Source organism: Pseudopipra pipra, chromosome Z, assembly GCF_036250125.1.
Source record: "Pseudopipra pipra isolate bDixPip1 chromosome Z, bDixPip1.hap1, whole genome shotgun sequence".
In the NCBI taxonomy this organism is placed as follows: Eukaryota; Metazoa; Chordata; class Aves; order Passeriformes; family Pipridae; genus Pseudopipra; species Pseudopipra pipra.
In genome coordinates this window covers 3,782,870-3,788,743 of record NC_087581.1, presented here as the reverse complement: position 1 = coordinate 3,788,743, position 5,874 = coordinate 3,782,870, and the positions used below count along the sequence as shown (strand labels likewise).

At 39.0% G+C, this 5,874-nt stretch overlaps 1 long non-coding RNA gene across 1 annotated transcript; it reads left to right on the top strand.

The window, feature by feature from the left end:
* Positions 1 to 364: 364 nt before the first annotated feature.
* LOC135407847 (uncharacterized) lies at positions 365 to 1,406 on the top strand. The gene is made up of 2 exons (XR_010427046.1): positions 365 to 564; positions 1,181 to 1,406. It is a non-coding gene; the product is annotated as an uncharacterized LOC135407847 (long non-coding RNA).
* Positions 1,407 to 5,874: the final 4,468 nt, after the last annotated feature.

Sequence of the window (5,874 nt, the reverse complement as noted above, 5' to 3'; positions counted from 1 at the left end):
ACTTATCTTTAATTCGTTTTATGATACTTTAAGTATATACTAGAGAAGATACTGTGGGAAGACCTCATTGTAGTCTACAGTTTTTCACAATGAGAAATGGAGGGCAGGTGTCAATCTTCTCTCTAGTGATCAGTGACCCAAAGGAATGGCATGAAGCTGTTTAGGGGAGGTTTAGGGTGGATACTAGCAAAAGCTTCTTCCCTCAGACAGTGGTTGGGCACTGAACAGGCTCCCCAGGGCAGCGGTCAGAGCACCAAGGCTGACAAAGCTCAAGAAGCACTTGGAAAAGGCTCTCAGGCACGTGTTGAGATTGTTGAGGCTGTCCTGTGCAGGTTCAGGAGCTGGACTTGATGATCCTTGTGGGCTCCTTCCAACTCAGGGTATTCTATGATTCTCTAAAATTTCTTGAATGTTCCAACCCAGCCCTCTGTTTCAGCAGAAGGGATGTTGACTGCCATGAGTGAATCTCAGAGTGATTGACATTTTTTCATGTCCCACAGTGCTGACCATCACTGCTGAGGGTTGCACCAGCTGGCATTAGCATGGCACCTGCTGTCCTCCGAGGTATGATTACAACCTGCAGTGTTTTGTCTGTAGAACAGTTTTTAGACCAATTCACATTCACTGACCCATGTTGCCCTTCATAAGGAGCAAAAATTGAGGCATTTCAGTCCCACAATCTAACATCAGATAAGAATATTTAAAATTCCTAGGGAAGGTTTTTGTTCATAGCCTAAAGTTGGGTTTTGAAATCTTTACAAACTCTCTCTCCAGGGAGGCTGTGTGGAGAGAGCCATCCTTTCAGCTCACCCTTGAATGCACTTTGAACAAGCAGCTGCTTTCACTGTAAGCATGTTATTAATGGTCTCTTTTCAAAAGCAGATATAGTACCCTGGAAAATGTTCTATTGATTTTTTTCCCTTTCCCTGTCCCTGTTTCAATCACACTCGTTTGAATGGCTTTCATTTTTAGCAACAACAAGAGATTTCTTCGAAGAAAAGTGGTGTCTAGGTGCAGCCTTAAATAAAATCACTGCTCAATTTAAGCTCTAAAAAATACTATTGATATTTTAATAGAAGATTGGAGAACCGATTGCCGGTTCAATAATATCTACAAGGAGTTTATACGTAGGAAACATGCACAAGGATCATTTTATTTCTTTTACTGTACGTGTTAACAGAAAACAGCAACCTAAATCTTGCCTCACTGGATTATTACATGTCAAGGATCTCAAGAACATAGAAATATTTCATTCCAATTTTCTAAGGAAGAAGTGTGCACTGAGATACCTGTGTGCAGAGTGCAGACTATAGAAAAGCAAATAATATTGTGCCATATATTTCTATATAATAAGATTCATGAAGAGAAATATGCAAGCAATAAATTGTGCACAGCTGGAAATATGATTTGGCTTCTGATTTTTCTTACTGTTGTTATTAATTGCTTATATCACGTAGAATCAAACATATGTTTTCTTAACATTTTTTTGTGAGCCAAAAAAAAAAGTCGTGACCAGTATTTTGGAAACCTCTGAACTAAGGACGCAAAACCCACACTACATTAACATCTAGGGGGAGATTGGTGATGTCAGCTGCCATGAGTGAGTTTCAGAGTGACTGATTTTTTTTTTCCTCATCTCTGTGGGTGTCCAAGGCCAGGTTGGACTGGGCTTCAAATAGACTGGTCTAGTGGAAGGTGTCCCCCATGGCAGGGGGATAGAAACTAGAGGATCTGTAAGGTCCCTTTAAATTCAAACCATTTTATGATTCTGTAAGTCTGAGCTCCTGGAAATACGAGATGACGTGAGAGGTTCAGCAGGAAATAGAGGGGTGTGGGCATGAGTAAAAAAGCAAGGCAAGATGGTTTCACATTTGGGGAAAGAAGCTTGAGAATATATCAGAAATTTACTCAATTTTTAATTCCAAAATCTATATAAAAGACAATATTTAAATGAGTAAACAGATAAAAGGTATATAAATATATAGAATATATAAAATAAATAAAGGTATGTAAATTTAAAAAAACCCAAACATATAAAAACCACTCATATGAGGAGTGACTGAGAGAGCTGGAGGTGTTGAGCATAGAGAAGAAGAGGGTCAGAGGAGAGAGACCTTCTCACACTCTCCATCAATACCTGAAAGGAGATTGTGGCCAGGTGGGGGTCAGTCTCTTCTCCAAGCAACTTGCAGCAAGACAACAGGAAATAACCCCAAGCTGGTTCAAGGGAGGTTAAGATTGGGCATCAGGAAGAATGTCTTCACTGAAAGGATTGTCAAGCATTGGAATGGACTTCCCAGGGAGATGGTGGAGTCACCATCCCTGGAAGTGGTCTATAAAGGACAGGCCATGGCACTAAGTGCCATGGTCTGGTTGACAAGGTGGTGGATGGTGTATGGTCACTGGTTGGACCTGATGGTCTTGAAGGTCTTTTCCAACCTAAATGATTCTATGATACTATGATTCTAGGATCCGATATTTTTCTCAAACTCCTGTTTTTCAAGGACTTTTTTAGTGCTGGTGACCTCTAAATAAGTGGCATACATTTTCAGCGGGTAGGGAAAGTAACTCTCACACATAGTAGAAGCTGTAAGACATGAGCGAGAAAAACAATTTCTACCTATTGATAGAGAAGCACATTTATGTTACACATAAAACTTAACACAACTTTGCTCCTAATACCCATTTGACAAATTCTTTGGTTTCATGAAAGAGATCAGTTGTGCGGCACTTAACACTAAAGATTGAAGTTCTTAATTAGAAATCAAGACACAAATTTTGGTACAGGTAACTTCTTTAAAGTTCAGGCTTGACTTTCTAAACTGTTTTCAAGCAAGAATATTGATTTCTCCTTTCACATGAAGAAAAAGCATCAACTTTCTGAAAAAAAACCAAAACCTTCATGAAGTGCAGGCTTTGTGCTTTCAACTATTTGCCCATAAAGACTTAGATACTTATCTGATAGCTGCTTGCCTTCTTTAACAGGCTGTGGTTACCAGCGTGAGCTTCGACAGGAGAGCTGTTACATTTTTATTTTAACACTGTGTCCTACATAAAAGTTGGCAATAAGAGAAAGTACTCTATAGGATATGACTCCCCCATGGACTCTCCCTTCACACGCTGACATTTTTTACATGTCAACAATGCTCGAGTGAAGATATCTTATTAAAAAAAAATAATAAAAAACCTCCAGAAAGACAGAGGAAGTGAAAAGAGGGTAGATGAAGGGAAATAAAACAAGTTCAGGGGTCTTCTGGTCATGGTAGTAATTCAGATGTTTCTTTTGGCTATAACTAACAGATCAGCTCATGAGAAATTGATTCAGATGTAGTTTGTAAAACAGGAATGTGTTAATTAGGTAGCCTGATGCAGGTATGAGACTTTGGTTCCTTAGCAACATTAACTGTCTAGAGCCCCTTTGTTTTGCCTTGAGTGTGGTATTGCCAAAGCCATCACACCTCAAATTTGGTCCCTGACCCCACTTACTATCACGAGTATTTGTATCTGTATCTGTACACTGCCCCTGCTCTCACCCACTTGTTGTCTCTTACAAAACTGGTGTTAAAGTCTGTGGTTTGTGATAACAGTTTTCAATTAGATACATTTTCTGTTTGCATGTGATCCTGTTAAGGCTTTCAAAAATATTCCCTTTCAGTTCTGCTTTCATGTTGTAATATAAAGTTGAAAAAGACAGGAAGTCAGCTTATATTCTTTGCTGCATATCTATAAAAATTGATAACAATATTTTTATTATAAAAAAATATAATGTTTATTCTCCACATCTGTACAAAATCATTGGCTTGTATTCAGCTTGTTGTCCTTTATGAACTACTCATACTGCCCTACATAACTTCTCATTATTTCCACCTTATATCTGATTATGCCTCCCAAAATATATCACCTTGCACTTGTCTTCACCAAATTTTAATTTATTTATGTTTCAAAACATTGTCCTATTATGTACAGGTCAGTTTGAATAAAATTTATTTCTATCAAAATATTTCAAGACTTTGTTGCCAGTTTAACAATCCAAACCCTAATTCTGCTCTTTACTACAACAGGCTCAATTTCCTCTGCTCCTTAAATCATGTTTAGTTGTTTCAAGGTGACATGACAGGAACGGTCCCGTCTCCTCAGAAAGCAGTGAATCAATGTATAGAGCAGAGCAGAAACACTTGCTGAGCCTCTGCCATTCAGAACATATTTTGAAACTCTTGAATGAGGATGGCAGGTCACAGCTGCAAGGATCAACTTGAGAACTGGTGACATCGAGTGCCAAGTCTGTAGAGAGCTGCTGTCGTTCTATGTAGAATTCAAGATGACTATTTGGACACAATATAGTAACTTCTTTCCTGCTTCTGACCAGATTTTTTTTCCTGCCTTTCAATGGCAAGTGACTTTTTTTCCTGTTGACTAGGACTATTCTCTTCATTCTGCAATTTCTTCCATTTCATACAGTCTGTCTTTGCTGAAAACAGTGCTCAGCTCTTCAGAAATGAGGCTCTTCTTAGTTTTTGTCTACATATTCTAAGAAAAACATTTCATCACCTTAGTCCTGCTTAGATTTCGTTCACCTACACATTACAGGTGATATGATCAATCATAAATTGATCAGTCTAAATGTGGTCTTTGGGCAGACTAATTTAAATTTGAGTGGCTGTATTGACAACAGTGAAAGTGTCCTTCTTTACTTCACCTGAGCATCCACCTGAACATTTCAAGTCAACAGCATTACACTGATTTTTGTCAGCTGAGGCATCTATCACCTGAGGAGAGTATTGCATAGCTGCCTCCAATTTATGGTTCTATACCATCCTTACTATAAATTCCCTACGTGCTCATTTGACTCCTTGCTTCAGAAACTGAAATAATAGCTCAATCCAGCTGGCACTAGGATCACTGCCAGATAAGGGAAGAACAGGATGAAATCCAGGAAAGGGTCCTGAGGACTGGCCTTGCTTTGTTCACTATGAAAGAAATTGAAGTAAAAGACATAACAACCCTTTGGAAAGACTAGACCATTTGTGAGCTCTGAGAAACATCTAATACGGGACTCGCTGAGGGACCTCATGATGTATCACAGGGGTGAAGTGAGAGGTTACAGGAGCTGCTGAGGACCTGGCACTGCACAGATAGTGAAGAAAGGGTTGGAAGGCAAATATAAGATTTGTTTTGCTTTGTAAGTCCCTGGTGAGAGATCTATGGCGTCAAAAATAAATAGTGTCAGTCACCGCTGATAGTGATATGTGTTAAGTATGTTTAATTGCTGATAGATGGTCAGATTTACAGCCATTGGGCCAAAATTTGCTTTCATCTATGTCATCTGAAGTCTGGAGAAAATACACCAGAGTCAATATAAATTCCTTCAACTTTATGAGAAATGTCTGTGAGGTGTGTTTGGCTCACAAACAGTAATGGAAGGAGGACCAGAATCACTGTTTTCACATGTGTTTTCATCCTGAATTGAATAAACACATGAAATATTAAAATGTCTCATGGGATTAAAGCTTCTTAGAAATTGTATGTGAAGTGATTCATTCCTGGTAGTTTTGATATTAGCTTTCATATGTCCAGGCAGTTCTGTACTTCATGGGAGTTGTACACCAGCAGTTCAACATCTCATACACTGTGGTCCCCACCTGCACCATTTCTGTCTTTAGGTAAGCCCTCATTTATGTGCCTAATTAAAGCTGGAAAAGAGCAGGTCTGGGGACAAAAGCCACTAGCAACCACAACTACCTATCTTCACTGGCATCATGTGCCATTTATGATGGATTACATTCAGACTGGAGGAGTTTGTCAGTGGCATACAAGTTTTCTCTGGACCAAATCTTTTTGAAGGAATAATCCCAGTGGTTCAACTCTACTTCTTTC